The 14,342-nt window shown below is 50.0% G+C and overlaps 1 protein-coding gene across 14 annotated transcripts in view; it reads right to left on the bottom strand.

Moving 5' to 3' along the window:
- MSI2 (musashi RNA binding protein 2) overlaps nt 1-14,342 on the bottom strand; it is a 391,787-nt gene that overhangs the window by 124,986 nt on the left and 252,459 nt on the right. The gene's annotated exons all lie outside the window — the stretch shown is intronic.

Raw genomic sequence — 14,342 nt, 5'->3', positions numbered from 1 at the left:
TACCATATTCTAACACATATATATGGAATCTAAAAAAAAAAAAAAAAGGTACTGATGAACCTAGTTGCAGGGCAGGAATAAAGATGCAGACATAGAGAATGGACTTGAGGACACGGGGTAGGAGGGGGAAGCTGGGGTGAAGTGACAGTAGCATTGACATATATACACTACCAAATGTAAAATAGTTAGCTAGTGGGAAGCAGCAGCACAGCACAGGGAGATCAGCTCGGTGCTTTGTGATGACCTAGAGGGGTGGGATAGGGAGGACGGGAGGGAGGCTCAAGAGGGAGGGGATATGGGCACATGGGTATGCATATGGCTGATTCGCTTTGTTGTGCAACAGAAACACACACAGTATTGTGAAGCAATTATACTCCAATAAAGATCTATTAAAAAAATTAATATTTTAAAGTGAACAATCCATTTTGACTCTAGTTTACAGCAGTAAATTCACTGACTTACAGGAAATCAAAAAATTCTTTGAAAAACAAAACTTTCTTGTACACTTTGGTGTACAACAGAAACTAACACAGTATTTATTGTGAAGCAATTATACTCCAATAAAGATCTATTTAAAAAAACGAGGAATATACTTCAGTCATTGGAAAATACTTCAGTCCTTGGGTTACGATCAAGAATTTTTCACTTTAATGAGAATTTTAAAATATAATTATTTGCAGAATATTTTGTAGAAGATATTATTTTAATAAATATCAACTTTAGAAAAAAACAATACCAAGGGCATTTGTTTTTCCCTCTTAAGAAAGAAAGAACTCCCATCAGTTTGCTGGATAACTGTTCCTTCCTAAGGTGCTGGAAAAACAGAAGTGTTGAGAACCATCTCTTCGGTTCTCCAAAGCCCTCTCCAGAAAACACCATCCTCCTGACAAGGCTTCTACACACACACACACACACACACACCCCTTTTGCTAGAGCAGGTCTCGGCTGCGGTGGGGAGTCGGGGGGAAGCACACAGCAAAGCAGAGCAAACTGCTTACTCTCCATCTTCAGCCAAATGAGACCAAGGTGAGAAGGGCCTGCCTGTCCGCCAGCCGCCCTCTGGTCATATGTTAATACTGTTTGCCAAGCTCGGGAACTATAAGGGGGAAGAAGACACAGAGAAGAACCAAATAATCAAGCAGATAACACAATCGTTAAGAACCGAGAGATGCCAAAAAGGAATTACGAGGAGCACAGTCATGGCTGGAGCTAACCTTGTCTGGGGCTCGAGAAGATGTCCCCTGGGGAAAGGACACTTAAGCCCAGGCCTGAAAGCTGAGGAGCTGGCCAGGAGTGAGAGACACACTGTTCCTGGCAGCCCAAGGAACAGCCTGTGTGGGCGGCCCTGTGAAGGAAGGGCCCAGGTCAGCGGGGCTGCAGGGAGCATGTCTGGGGTGAAGCTGGAGACGGAAGAAGGGCCGGAAATCAAAGACTCTGCAGTGCAGCGTCAGTGCTTTAGGCCTCATCCTATCGGTGATGGGAAGCCAGCAAAGTGTTTCGGGAGGGGGTAGCTAGATTCACACCCAGCACAATGGGATGGTAGTTATTCATACCTCCCACTCCCCACATCCATCACCGGAGGCCACCACCCTTCCCGGGCTTACACACCAGGGCACAGGCCACCCCACTGCCCAGAAAAGGGTGGGGTCAAAGGCTTGGTCCAAAGCACAGCTTTTTAAAAGGTTTTAAAGCTGGAAGGGTCCTGGGAGATCACGTGACCCGGGGGTTCCCAGCCCTGTTGGCACATGAGCTTCAGCTGGGGGAAACGTGAACACTCAGCCAGGGCTCCGACCCTGAGTCTCACTTAATTGATCTGGGGTGGGCCCCAGACATTAGTATGTTTTTAAAACTCCCCGGCGATTCTAATGTGCACCCAAGGCTGAAAACTGCTGATGCAGTCCAGACCTCCGACGTGACAGCAATCATTCATCATACGGGCGTCTAATGCTGGGCTGTGGGATGGCTTATGTCCCCCAGACCTTCCCAACCAACCCTGTCTCCAAGTGAGAAAACCAAAGCTGGCCACAGCAGTTACGGAGCTCTTAGGGTTATGAGTAAAATCTAAATGCCAACTAAAAGAACAGAAGGGGAAGAGGTGAACTTTGGGCAAGTACCCTCCTCCGCTTTATTGTGCAGCTACAGCAGCGTCGAAACACATTTTTAGCCTCCGACTAAGGAGATACTTCCGACGGGCTCTCTGGGTCCACCCACCACCACTCTACTCAGCGAACACACAGCTGCTGGGTGTGATACGGCAGGGAGCCCGGGGCTGGTGAGAGACAGAACAGGGGCCACTGTTGCCTCTGTATCTATTCTGGGCCCGGGATGGATGATGTCACCTCCAGCAGCAGCGGAAAGCAGAGTCATGAATAATCCATGAACCAGCCCAGCCTCCGAGATAATAAATCGCATGTCGGCACTGCGTGCTTCGCAGATCTGGTGCAGAGGCGCCGGCTCCGCCTGGGGTGCTGGAACACAGGCACCAGCGCTGGAAACATTCAGAGAGAAGGAAGCCCTTTCAATTATCTCCTGATATCAAGATGGGGTGGCAAGTTGAGGAAGAAATTTCAAATTTGTAGGGAGTGCTCAAAGGCACACAACTTTGATCACAGTAAAACCATGGCAGTTATTTTTGCGCACTGCCAGGTTTGCCAACCAAACCCAGGGATTAAGAGAAGCACATCCGGGGCTGAAACTATTAATTACTGCTGTGCCTACCAGCGTCCTCCGCCCGGAGACCTTGTAGGTGTTACCACTTTGACCCTCAACTGCATTAATTTAGCTCAGAAACTCACTCTAGGATTGAATTTGGCAATTGTTCCTGCCTGGAAGGGTTGCTGGGACAACATAAAGAAATCAAGAAGTCTGTTTGGCAGGGTTTGAAGTTCAGTGTTGTCTTGCTGTTTTCTTTCTTATTTTTTCCAGGGTGGAAGTCGGGGCAGGTATGTAAGGATGGTAAGGTTTGTGTTGTCATACATATGCGTTCTCCTGATTTCCTTCTCTTTCTCTCTCCCTCTTTTTTTTCCCCTAAATAGCCAAGTTGAATGAACCAGCTGGAAATACCAGTCTGCTGGGTATGGTTTGCATTCTTGGAGTTGGGGGTTCCGACACCTCCTAGGTGTATTGGTAAATCCTTGGCTTAGAAAGAAATAACTGCGCTCCGAAGGTTACAAATTCAACATTAAACCTCAGAGTTCTTCAAGTGTCTTTCTCTACCAAAAAGTCATCTCTAACACCCTAAGGTCAATTTCACGGTCTTTGGCCAAATTAGACTTGGGCAAGCCGGGAACTACGTCAGGATCTGCGGGCCGTGTTCTCTTAAGTAGAAGGTCTTTTCTCTAATTTCTCTTGCACATAATTTTGCGGAGGCAGCAGCTGTGACGTGAACAGGAACCTGCAGGGAGAAACGGCTGTGTTCGCCCACGGGGGCTGCAGGCCACCGGTGAGCAGGGAACTCGCCCGACAGGAAGCACTGCTTTGTCCTCTGTGTGCGCTTCCTAGGGCTGCTGAACAAAGCACCACCAACTGGGGGGCTTAAAACAACAGCAGTTTGTTCTCTCACAGCTCTGGAAGCTGGAAGTCCAAAATCAAGGTGTCGGCAGGGCCACGTTCTCTTGAAGGTTCTAGGAGAAAATCTGTCCCATACCTTTCTCTTAGCTTCACCGATCCTTGGCTCACGGCTCCACACTCCAATCTCCACCTCCATGGTCACGTGACCTTCTCCGTGTCTCCCTTCACATGTCCTCCCTCTTCTTAGAAGGACACCCATCGTATTGAACCAACTTACTCCCGTTTGACCTCATCTTAACTTGATTACATTTGCAAAGACCCTATTTCTGCCTAAGGTCACATGCTGAGATACAAAGGGGTTAGGACTTCCACATACCTTTTGAGGGGGATTCAATTCAACCCATAAGATGAAGGAAAACCTAACAGCATCTGCCAACAGCTCCCTAGAGTGTGAATATTTTCTCCAGTCAGCAAGCTTTAGCCTTCATTCCTCAAGGAGTGATAGTAACAGTATTATTAGTAGTAACATAACAGTAACCTAACTTTATTATGATAGTAATAAAGTTAATATTTACAGATAGTATAAACATCAGATGCTTCACATAAATTCTCTCTCTTAAACCTCACAAGTTCATAAATTAATAACAATCCCCATTAAACAGATGAGAAAACTGAGGTTGAGAGAAGTTTAATAACTTGCCCCAAGGTCACACAGCTAGTGAGTGGTGGCGCTGGAATTTGAACCCAGCAGCGTGACTGGAGACCTAGGCTCTCACCTCTTTGCCACCAGACACCTCACGAGCTTCACTAACTGGGTACCTGCCTTGACTCTTAAGCTATAAGCAACAGGCGCACAGAGGAGGATTCTGTATGTGCCATGTTGTATAAGGTCCCCACATGTTTAGTAATCATAACTTGGGTGAGGAAAATGCTTTCAACTTTTTTTTTCTTTAATTAAAAAGACCTTGGACTCCTGGAACGAAGGGTTTCTCTGTTCTGACCTCTCTCACCTCTGGTCTGGGATAAACTCAAGCAAACGGGGCTTCTTTTCAGACTGGGGCCGGTCTGGCTATTCTATTAATAGCACGTTGTCTGGAAAGAGCAGAAACTACTAAGAAAATCCTCATCTATCCATCCGACTCTCTGTTTATGGAAAGAAAAAGACAGAGGTGACTCAGAGGCAAAGGATTCTCGGCTGCATATAATCAAGTCTTGTTTGGAGCTCCGAGGGCCCCTCTCTCTGGCAGGACAGAAAACTCAGATGAGGCGGGACCCATCCCTCATTCAGCAAAGTCTGAGATGCCACATGCTCTACTAACCCCATAAAGACAACCAAGTTTAAAAATATTTACGCCAGTGTCAGGAACAAGGTAGAAGTGACAACAGTTATTGTGTTAGCATACTGAGATGGGATGAACTTTTTCCTTTTGAAAATTCTCTCATGCTGTTCTATCACTAAATTTACAATTCAAATTGGGATGAATTGTAAAAGCTTACACTAAAAAAAGTATTTGTTTGACTAGGTAATAAATGCATAGGGTACAAAAATTCGAAAGGTAAATGAGTATAAAGTGAAAAGTTTTCCTGTATCTTTGGACCACTGGTCACTTAATCCTCTTCCCCAGAAGCAAATGCTGTTTTTTATTTATGTATACTTGAATCGATGAGTATATATATTCGTGCATAAAACATATTCAAGTGCTTTCTATAGCTAGAGATTATTCCAAGTCCTTTATACTTATTAACTGATATAAGCCTCAGGCTAACCCGATGTCATCATTCCTGTTTTTTAGATGAGGAATCTTGAGTCACAGAGAGTGTAGGTAACTTGCCCAAGGTCACACAGTTATGAAGTCACAAACCTTAGATGCAAACACCAGCTGTCTGACTCCAGAGCACGTGCTCTTAGCCACTTGGCCATTCTCACTCTTTGTTACCAGTTTTGTGACTATCCTTTCAGAAATATTCCATGCACAGGCAAACATATGTTTCATGTGTGAAGGGGAGGGGAAAACTTTTTTTAAAGACTAGGTCTTAAAAAATTCAAATAAACATTGTAACTTGCCTAAAGAAGTTAAATCGGCAGTTCTTTAAAAGGGGGAAAGGAAAGAACTAAGACTACTGGCACTGACCACTCTCTGTGGGCACTTCGCAAGTGGCTCACTAATTCATGCAGAGCAGATGTGCTGTCTCCAGAGAGCGAAATGGGGCTCAGAGCCCTTCGGGGACCACCTGAGATCACGCCCAGGGAAGCTGGCACTGAAGCCAAGTATGGGCAGCACTAAACTCAGGCTCCTTCCCGTGTGTCCTGTGACAGAGACACAGATGGGCCAGGGAATGTCCTCCGAGCCCAGGGCCCAAACAGAAGCTCAAGTCCAGAGCTGAACAATCCCGGGGGCTCCTGGAGTCCCAGCAGGAAGCAGGCGCCCCGGCTTCTGGTCCCCCGGCTCAAGCCCTAGCAGCGCCGTGATGCTACAAAAGGGGACGCTTTTAACCAAGTGGCCAAGCTGAAGGCTCCTCTCTCTTCAGGGATCTGAAACCATGTGAGAGTCGGAGCTGGGAGCTGGGCCTCTACGGGAACAGGGCCGAACAAAAGCCTCATTGTCTCTCTTCACAAAAAACCATTTCTGGGTCAATGAAGTGGCTGACCCCGGGCCCACTCCCTTTCTGCTTCCGTGGGCCACAGCCAGGAGGGAGGAAGGAAGATCTACTAGCTCACCACCCTTTTGGTGCCAGGGCTTTTATTCCGAAGGAAAGGAGTTTCAGATTTATCCTCCAGCTGGGACACCAAGGGGCATCCAGGGGGCCATGACCGCCCCCCACCCTGGCCTCCCCTGTTGCCAGGGCGCTGCGGGCTCCGTGTGCGTCCCCATCCACAGGGAAAGCAGGTGAACAGAAACTGAGCTCCCATGTTGATGAATATCTCAAGAGACAGCGCCGGAATGGGCGCTTCCGGAATACAGTTAGCTCAGGGAAGAAAAAAATTAAAGTGTGCTCCTTGCTTTCCTGTCAGAAATAAAATTAAGGTCTCAGATCGATGTTGCCAGGGCTGGGGTAGCTACAGGCGTCTTTAATGGCCTCCTCTACATGTTTGCAAATTCACAGTCCCCTTCAACCCTGCCCTTCTAATTGGTTATTTGCGAGGTCATGTTTGCACCAATTTCTCAGGAAGGCTAATGGTGTTTATTTAACGAGAAAATAAAATGTGCAGACAGCTCCGGGGGCTGGTCTCTGAGAGACGGCTCAGGGTAGGGGCTGCAGCTCTTTACCCCGCTCCCGTCCTTTGCCCTCTGTGGCCGCCCTTCCTCTGGAGGAGGTCCTGAGATGGGCCCGGTGACAGGTCAGGCCTTGAGGGGACTGTGCTGGGGGCCAGAGGCGGGGGGCCAGTCTGCATAGCCTCTGGGCAAAGCCCTAGATGCACCCTCCTGGTGGGGACCACCTTATACAGCCCAGCTTTAGAACGAGCCCGCCGGGAGCACAGAATCTAGTAGAGAGGCATGTGGCTGTCCATTTGCACCGCTGTGGGACTTGGCAGTTCTTCCTCGTTCTAACTGAAGTGTGCCCAATTTCAAGTCTGCACGTAATTGTTTTCTAACAGAACCTCTCCAAGAACCCAAAGGCAGCAAATTACACATCACTGCCAGCACCCCAACCAGTCTCTTCTATCCAGGTGGGATGGGGGAGATTCAATTGTATCGAGTTTCTACCCCATTCTAACATTCTCCCTTATAGACTCCACATTTATCAATACCCTTTTCTTTTTTTGGCCACTGCGCGGCATGCGGGATCTTAGTTCCCCAACCAGGGATCGAACCCTCACCCCCTGCAGTGGAAGCGTGGAGTCTTAACCACTGGACCACCAGGGAAGTCCCTCAACACCTTTCTAAAACAGGTGTCCCACACTGACACTGGTCCACTCTGGGAAGAGAAGAGGATTATCACCTAAGCTGATCTAACTCTCTACTTGCATGAACAGAGCCCACAGACATGCCTGGTGACCACATCACACTACAGCCTAGGCTGAAAGCTCTATCCGACCAAGACCCTTGGCTGGTGTTAGTGGCCTGCGACAGACCAGCAGCTTTCCTGTTGACTGGCTTCCAATTCAGGTGCAGAATTGGGATCAATATCAATTATAATCAGCTACTGGCTTACAGGTTGCCAATAAACCCCTTAACACATCTCAGACTTGGGTTAGAGAGTGATGGGTACCTAACAGCATCAGCGGACGAGAGACCAGATCTGTGAGGTGGGGGAAATGCAAAGGGCATGACTCCAGCAAGGTAGACCCTGCAGCAAATCCTGCTCCAGACCCTGACCTTGGGCACCGGTGCTGTGCAGGATGCCATTGTATCACATCGGCACAAGTGTCCTCACCAGCTGTGCTTCTCCAAACCCTTATCGTGCTTTCCACCCCATCCAACAACCCTTTCCCACCCAGAGGGACTTACCGTCTTTGTCAAACACACTCCTTCCTCCATCCTACAAAAAGTCACATTTATGGGTTGTAGAGTCCCAACCCTCTCTTCCAGATAAATACAGTCAAAATGTTAGAATCTCATTAGGAAAAACACACATACATTATCTTTGACACCCCACACCTACAAATGAAGCAATGCTTTTTTATTTTTAATTTAACTTACGCCTTGTGAAACTCTTTTTACATTTCCCCCTCCCCCCTTGGGAAATGGGCATCAATAAACAAACGATTACAGTGTGATTTTTAATCATCTTTAGTATACAAGAAAGAGTCAGTCTGGACTTCAGAGGTCAATTTCAAAAGTGAGTGTCTGGCAGGCAGTCAGGACATTAAGGGCTGTTTTTTCTCCTTAGGAAAGCATTATCGGGATTTCCCTGGTGGCACAGTCACTAAGAATCTGCCTGCCAATGCAGGGGATACGGGTTCGTGCCCTGGTCCGGGAAGATCCCACATGCCGCTGAGCAACTAAGCCTGTGCGCCACAACTACTGAGCCTACGCTCTAGAGCCCACGAGCCACAACTACTGAAGCCCGCGCGCCTAGAGCCTGTGCTCCTCAACACGAGAAGCCACCACAGTGAGAAGCCCGCGCACCGCAACAAAGAGTAGCCCCCGCTCGCCGCAACTAGAGAAAGCCCGCGCGCAGCAATGAAGACCCAACGCAGCCAAAAATAAATAAATAAAATAAGTAAATTTATTAAAAGAAAAAGAAAAGCATTGTCTTCTATCACAGCTTCAGCTACATCGCACAGGCACCGTTTAAATAAATAAACTAATTACGCAAATTACGAAGACCTTAAACTTTGGCCAACTGCTTTTGGGGATAGAGATGCTGTACGAGCTTCTTGGGAGAAGCCAAGCTCAGTCTTGCTGCCTTGAGGTGAGACTGCAGAAGGCTGCTCCCTCCAGCCACAGGGCCCACCACGGCGCCCTTCCAGCCTGGTAGCTCCCGACGGGCACAGCTGCCCTGGGAGAGGACTTTCTTTGTCCAGGGAACCTGCTGGGGATGGTGCTCTCTGAGCTTCACAGAACAGGAGACTGCCTCGGAGCTGTTGTTCCTCTCCAAAGCCATTAGCACTGCACTTAATAAGCAACTGCTAGCAGTCGGGAGAGGAGTCACCATCACACTGATCTTTATTTTTCTCTCTGTATCCTGTTCCTTCGCCTCTGGCAATGTTCCGGAGCAAACAGGCCTGCTGGGTAATGGAAGCCACTGGGAGTGAGAAGGCCTGTCCCCAGGTCTCTCCTCTGTACTCGCCAGAAACCCCTCCTTCTCCAGCTGACCCTCACCAGGCCACCTGATAAGCTTCAAAGACAGCCAGCTCATTTTCCACTGGGCCCCCAGCCACCCAGCTCCCCCCTGACGCGCCAGACTTGGAGGGACCTGGCTGTGCAGGCCCTGAGGTCAGAGGGAGGCAGCACATCTGAGGCTCCCCTGGAATGAGCTCTTGGGGGGCTCCCTACCCCCACGAGGAGGTGAGTGAGAGATGTATTTCAGCAACCAGCATCCCCGCCGTCCACTGTCTCAAACAGGGCCGATGCAGGGAGAGTGGAGAGAGAGTGCTGAACTGTGTCACCCTCCCTCCCGCCCCCTGGCTCTCAGCCAGCTTCCCCCCAACCGCCCGCCAAAGAGCGAATCAGAAAGGATAGCACCTTGTTGCTTCTTCCCTCCCTGCCCATCTCCAGCCCCACTCTGGGATCAATACCTAATGGTGAATTCAAGATCTTATCTGAGTTTTGCAAGGATAAAGCAACAAACTTTTCCCCAATGATTAAATCCTTTGATGATCAGTCCAATATTTGTCAGCCCACCTCTAAGAACGTTTAGAGAGCAAATGCAATGACTCTGAAAAGACCGGAAAGCCATCATTCTCTCTCTCCTTGGGCACAAAGGATCTCAGAGAAGGCCACGAAATGAAGCGATGGGCGGGGCCAAGGAAGGCCCTAGCTTCTACCAGTAGCTCCGCTCCCCAGATGGCTGTAGGAACTGCTGTGCAGCTTTCCAAAACTCCACATGCCTTAGTTTCTCCATCTGAAAAATGGAGGTACACCGTAGTCCAGCAAGAGGATAGGTGTGGAGAAGGACTAATAATAAGGAGGTGCTCAAGTCCTTAAGATCACCGATTCTCCTGCTTCAAACCACTGCCTAGCCCCGTGCTTGCACAGTGGCTAAGAACACGGGCTCAGGGTTGGACACGGTGGGTTTACGTCTAAGCTCTGCTCGGACTAGTGTGCAACTCTGGGCAGCTCAGTTCATAAAGATTCCACAGTACGTGCTAAGCACCTGGTTTAGGGGCGCTCAGAAAGTGGCTGTTTCCACCGGGAGTCTTAACACAGAACCCTGTACCACTATGGTGTGCACTCTGATGGGGGCGGTCAGACCCCCCTTCAGGAATGAAGGTCATCCTCCCCAGCCGCTGGGAGCGCTGCTGGATGACGGCCCCAGCTGTTGGTCCCCTCCAGGACTTCCTCGGTACAAGCCCAAGATGACACCTGCTTCCCAGGTGGGCTGCCTCCTATGACTGATCAACATACAGGGATAACCGGGGCAGCTGAAGGACCACCCTCTCTTCAAACTCCCCAGGGCACCGCAGGTCGTCATCTCCCCCTGCCCAGTCCCCGGGAAGAGCAGCCCCAACGAACCTCCTGCAGACCCAGCCCCGTCTCAGGGACCCCTACTGGAGACAACCGCTCCCCCTCCCCTAGTTAGAAAAAGGAAACAATCTGGAACATACTTCCAGTTAAAAAGCTAAAAGCCAGAAGCATACTTTAGGTCCTGGAGCTCATCGGTCCCAGTTCATGTATTTTCCAGAGGCAGAGCCTGAGGGGTTCAGAGAGGTTAGGAAAAGTGCCCCTGGCTAAACACAAAGGGGCAGCAGAAGCTGGAAGGCGGTCCCTCTAAGGACGAAGGTGGGAAGACTTGACGCCTCTGTGAGAGTCGGATGCTGAACGACCTTCCTGCTTCCAGGATAGAGGATGCACCTCCCTGGAGGGCTCACGGTCTGCTGGACTCTCCCCTGGACTCTTTCCCACGCTGCTACCGAGGTCCGAGTGCAGATGTAAAGTGGGAAGAAACACAGGCTGGCGCTTCTGCGAACAGGAGGAGCAAACTGCCGTGCAGATGCAACTGAGGGCCACCCTCGTGCCTACGGGACCAGTGGCGGACAGGGCAGGAGGCGGCCGCTGTGGGGCCGGAAGTGGAAACGCTGCCCTGACCCCTGGTTCCTAATGGCAAGTGCGGCCTGACTCCCAGAAGGCCAGGCCCCGTGCCACAGAGTTCTACCTGACAGCAGTGGTCACGGCTCAGGGGCACACAGGTGGTTTTCAAAATGCCTGGGGCAGAGGACAAGTCACCGCCCAGGCTGCCCAACGGGGCTGGGTTAGAAGTTGGCGGAAAGCACTAAGCAAGTGCCCTGACGACACGGAGGGGTTAATGGTCTGGGCCTCTTTAAGCAGAAAGCTGGCGGCAGTGCCAGCCAGAGAGGTGTCCTCGACGTCTGCTCCGGCAGCACTTTCCTCTTGATAAGATAATGGAAAACAGGAAGCCGAGGAGGTGAAGGAAAGGTTGGGGCAAGGTGGCTGCACGAGGATTTTATTTTCCTGTGCTTATCTCCTGATTCCAAGTGCACATTCCATCAGGCCAGGGCTGTGAGGCCCGCTGGCTCCACATCTATGATTTGTGCTTCTCTTGCGATACGTTCTTTCTTTAGAAAAAATTCTTTCCCCCCCTAATGCTCTGGATCGCTGAAGTATTACCCCAGCTTCAGCACCCCGTCCAGAGAGAAACTCCTCCTCAGCTGTTTGGAGGGGCTGGAAAGCATGTATGGGCCAAAGCCCGCCCCCCCCCCCGACACAGGAGGAACAGCAGGGCAGATTTCTGTACAGGGGCAAACGGGCAGCAGGTGTCAGGTCCTTCCTGTTGAAACCTCTGGGCACACGGTCCCTCCTGCCTTCTCTTCCCCGCCCCACCAGCATCAGGCCGGCCACAGGCTGCATCCATTCAGGCCGGCTTCCTGGATGGGCGGCCTGAGCTGTCACATACACCCCGTGCTCAGAAGGGCTCCGCTCTTGGTTGAATGCTCTGCTGTCATCTTGAAATTCTTAATAGTTTTTGAATAAGAGGCCCTGCCTTTCATCTTGTTGTGACTCCATGAATTATGTAAGGGGTCCTGCACTGACCACAGGAATCTTAAAGGCGGGCAGGGCAGAAGGAGGCGGGGCAGGCCCTGCCTTGGCTGGGGGAGGGGGCAGCGCCGTGCACGCACCAGGGGCTCTGCCCGCCCTCCATCCTGCCATCGCCACCAGGAGTCCTGACTTGGGGGAGTGAGCGACCACGTTCCTGAAGCTACTCTGAGTGCTGGGCCACAGATGACCTCCCTTAGGCTCACAACAGGGAACACTTCCCTCACCCAGCCACAGAGGGACCCCCACCCCATCACTGTGCCCAGCGCCCTTGGAGAAGGGGAAGAGGCTTCAACCACAGCAGGAGGCATCTGCGTTAGAAATAGGGGAGAACTTTCCCTGGCACCTCCTCTGCAGTGTGTCTGGGCCTGCTATCCTGAGTGTGAATCCACCTCTGTCAGTTACCAGCTGAGTGACCTGACACGGAGGGTGACCCGCCCTCTCAGGTCCCTCAGATGACGAACCTCTTTCCTTGCTCAGTTGAGAGGGTTCAGTGAGATGATCTGTCATCTCCTCCAACACAGGGCCTGACACAGAGCAGGAGATCAAAAATACCTTTATTCACTGATATTCAAAAAAGAAGGATAACAATACTGCCTAGAAGCCGCTCAGGAATCTTCCAGGATTATGAATTCTAACACTGAACACCAGTGCCACGTTCAGATGGACCTCGCCCATCCTGAAAATAAAAGGACGAAAACACCCTTCTCAACAAACCTGCCCCACGTGGATACAACAAAGAGCAGATTTTGAAATCAGCTGTCCGAGGTGTGAGTCTCTTCTCTGAGCCTGGATGTAAGGCACCTCCTCTGAGCTGTGGTTATCTCATCCACAAAATAGAGGTGATGGTAATAATAATAATACCTAACATTTATGCACAGTTGATGTGCTTGGCACTATGCTCTCCAAACAATCCTATAAGGAGGTACCAATATCATCTCCACTTTGCAGATGAATAAACTGAGGCATAAAGAACTTAAGTGATTTTCCCTCCAGGGGCTGCTGTGAAGATCGTTAGAAGATGCACGTGGAAGCAGTGCTGGGAAAACCATAAAGATCGACGCAATGCAGACGATGATCAAGGGTCATCAAGAGTTGCCCATCACGGGCACCACCTTCCTCTCACTCCAGAGCGTTGCAGAAGACAAAGGCAATCATTCCACACCTGTAAGCTCTTCTTTTCTCTCCTTGCCTCCCCCTACTCCTCATCCTCTACCCCCTCCCCATCCCTTCCCCAACATATACACCCCTGACGCCCCAGTCTTCTGCCCAGTTTCTATTCTTCCTTTTAAGGATGCTGTAGGTGGATGCGTGAGATGCTCGATTCCCCAGGCACACTCAGGACAGCCCCTCCTTCTCCCACCCTCGGAAGCATCGCTTCCCACCCACTCCTTCCTCCCTTTCACTCAGCCTGCCTGCTCAGAACAGGGAGACGTGCAGTCAGCACTGGGTAACTGCTTCTAATCACAGGGGACAGCAAGAATGTAAACAACACAAGAAACATCTAAATGCCATCCAAGTGGCAAGGAAACACTGCTCGCTGGCTCCTTCTCTCTAGAACACTGCTTCCTGCCACCCCGCTTCAGAAGCTCTGCTCATTAATGCCCCGTGAATAGGAACCCCAGAAACCAGGAGCTTCCGGAGAACGGAACGCTAAACCATAACTTATGACCCTGCTTCCTCTGGGGAGGATTTTCTAGAGTCATCCAATTTTCTGGTTAAAGCAATAATTTCAATGTGTGGTTTTTTTTTTGTTTTTTTTTTTGGAGGGGGGGGTGAGGTGGCAGAGGTCAGCGACCCTTTTGAGAATCTGTTCAAAGCTAGAAAGCCTCTCCCAAGAGAAACATAAAACATCCTGCGTGTCATTTCAGGGGTTCTCAGACCCCAAGATGAAACCCATTTTCCAAAACATGGACAGGACAGTAAGTACAGGAGAAAAATACAAGGAAGTGCAGACGTCCTCCAAACATCCAAGAGGCACAAAAGGGCATTTCCAGGTCTGTACTCACTGTATACATCAAACATCGAGTAAACCTAGGATGAGGCTTTTTTTTTTTTTTGGCTCTTTGGATTGACAGTGTGCTTCTCAACCACCTCCTTCAATGCAAATTGAGAACTCAATTGAGTAATTGCTGTGAATAATTTCCACCTGGATCACTTAGTGCTGTGGTT

Source organism: Balaenoptera borealis (assembly GCF_965194805.1).
Source record: "Balaenoptera borealis genome assembly, chromosome: 20".
Lineage (NCBI taxonomy): Eukaryota > Metazoa > Chordata > Mammalia > Artiodactyla > Balaenopteridae > Balaenoptera > Balaenoptera borealis.
The sequence above is the reverse complement of the archived record's forward strand: the minus strand, read 5'-3'. Positions and strand labels throughout refer to the sequence as shown.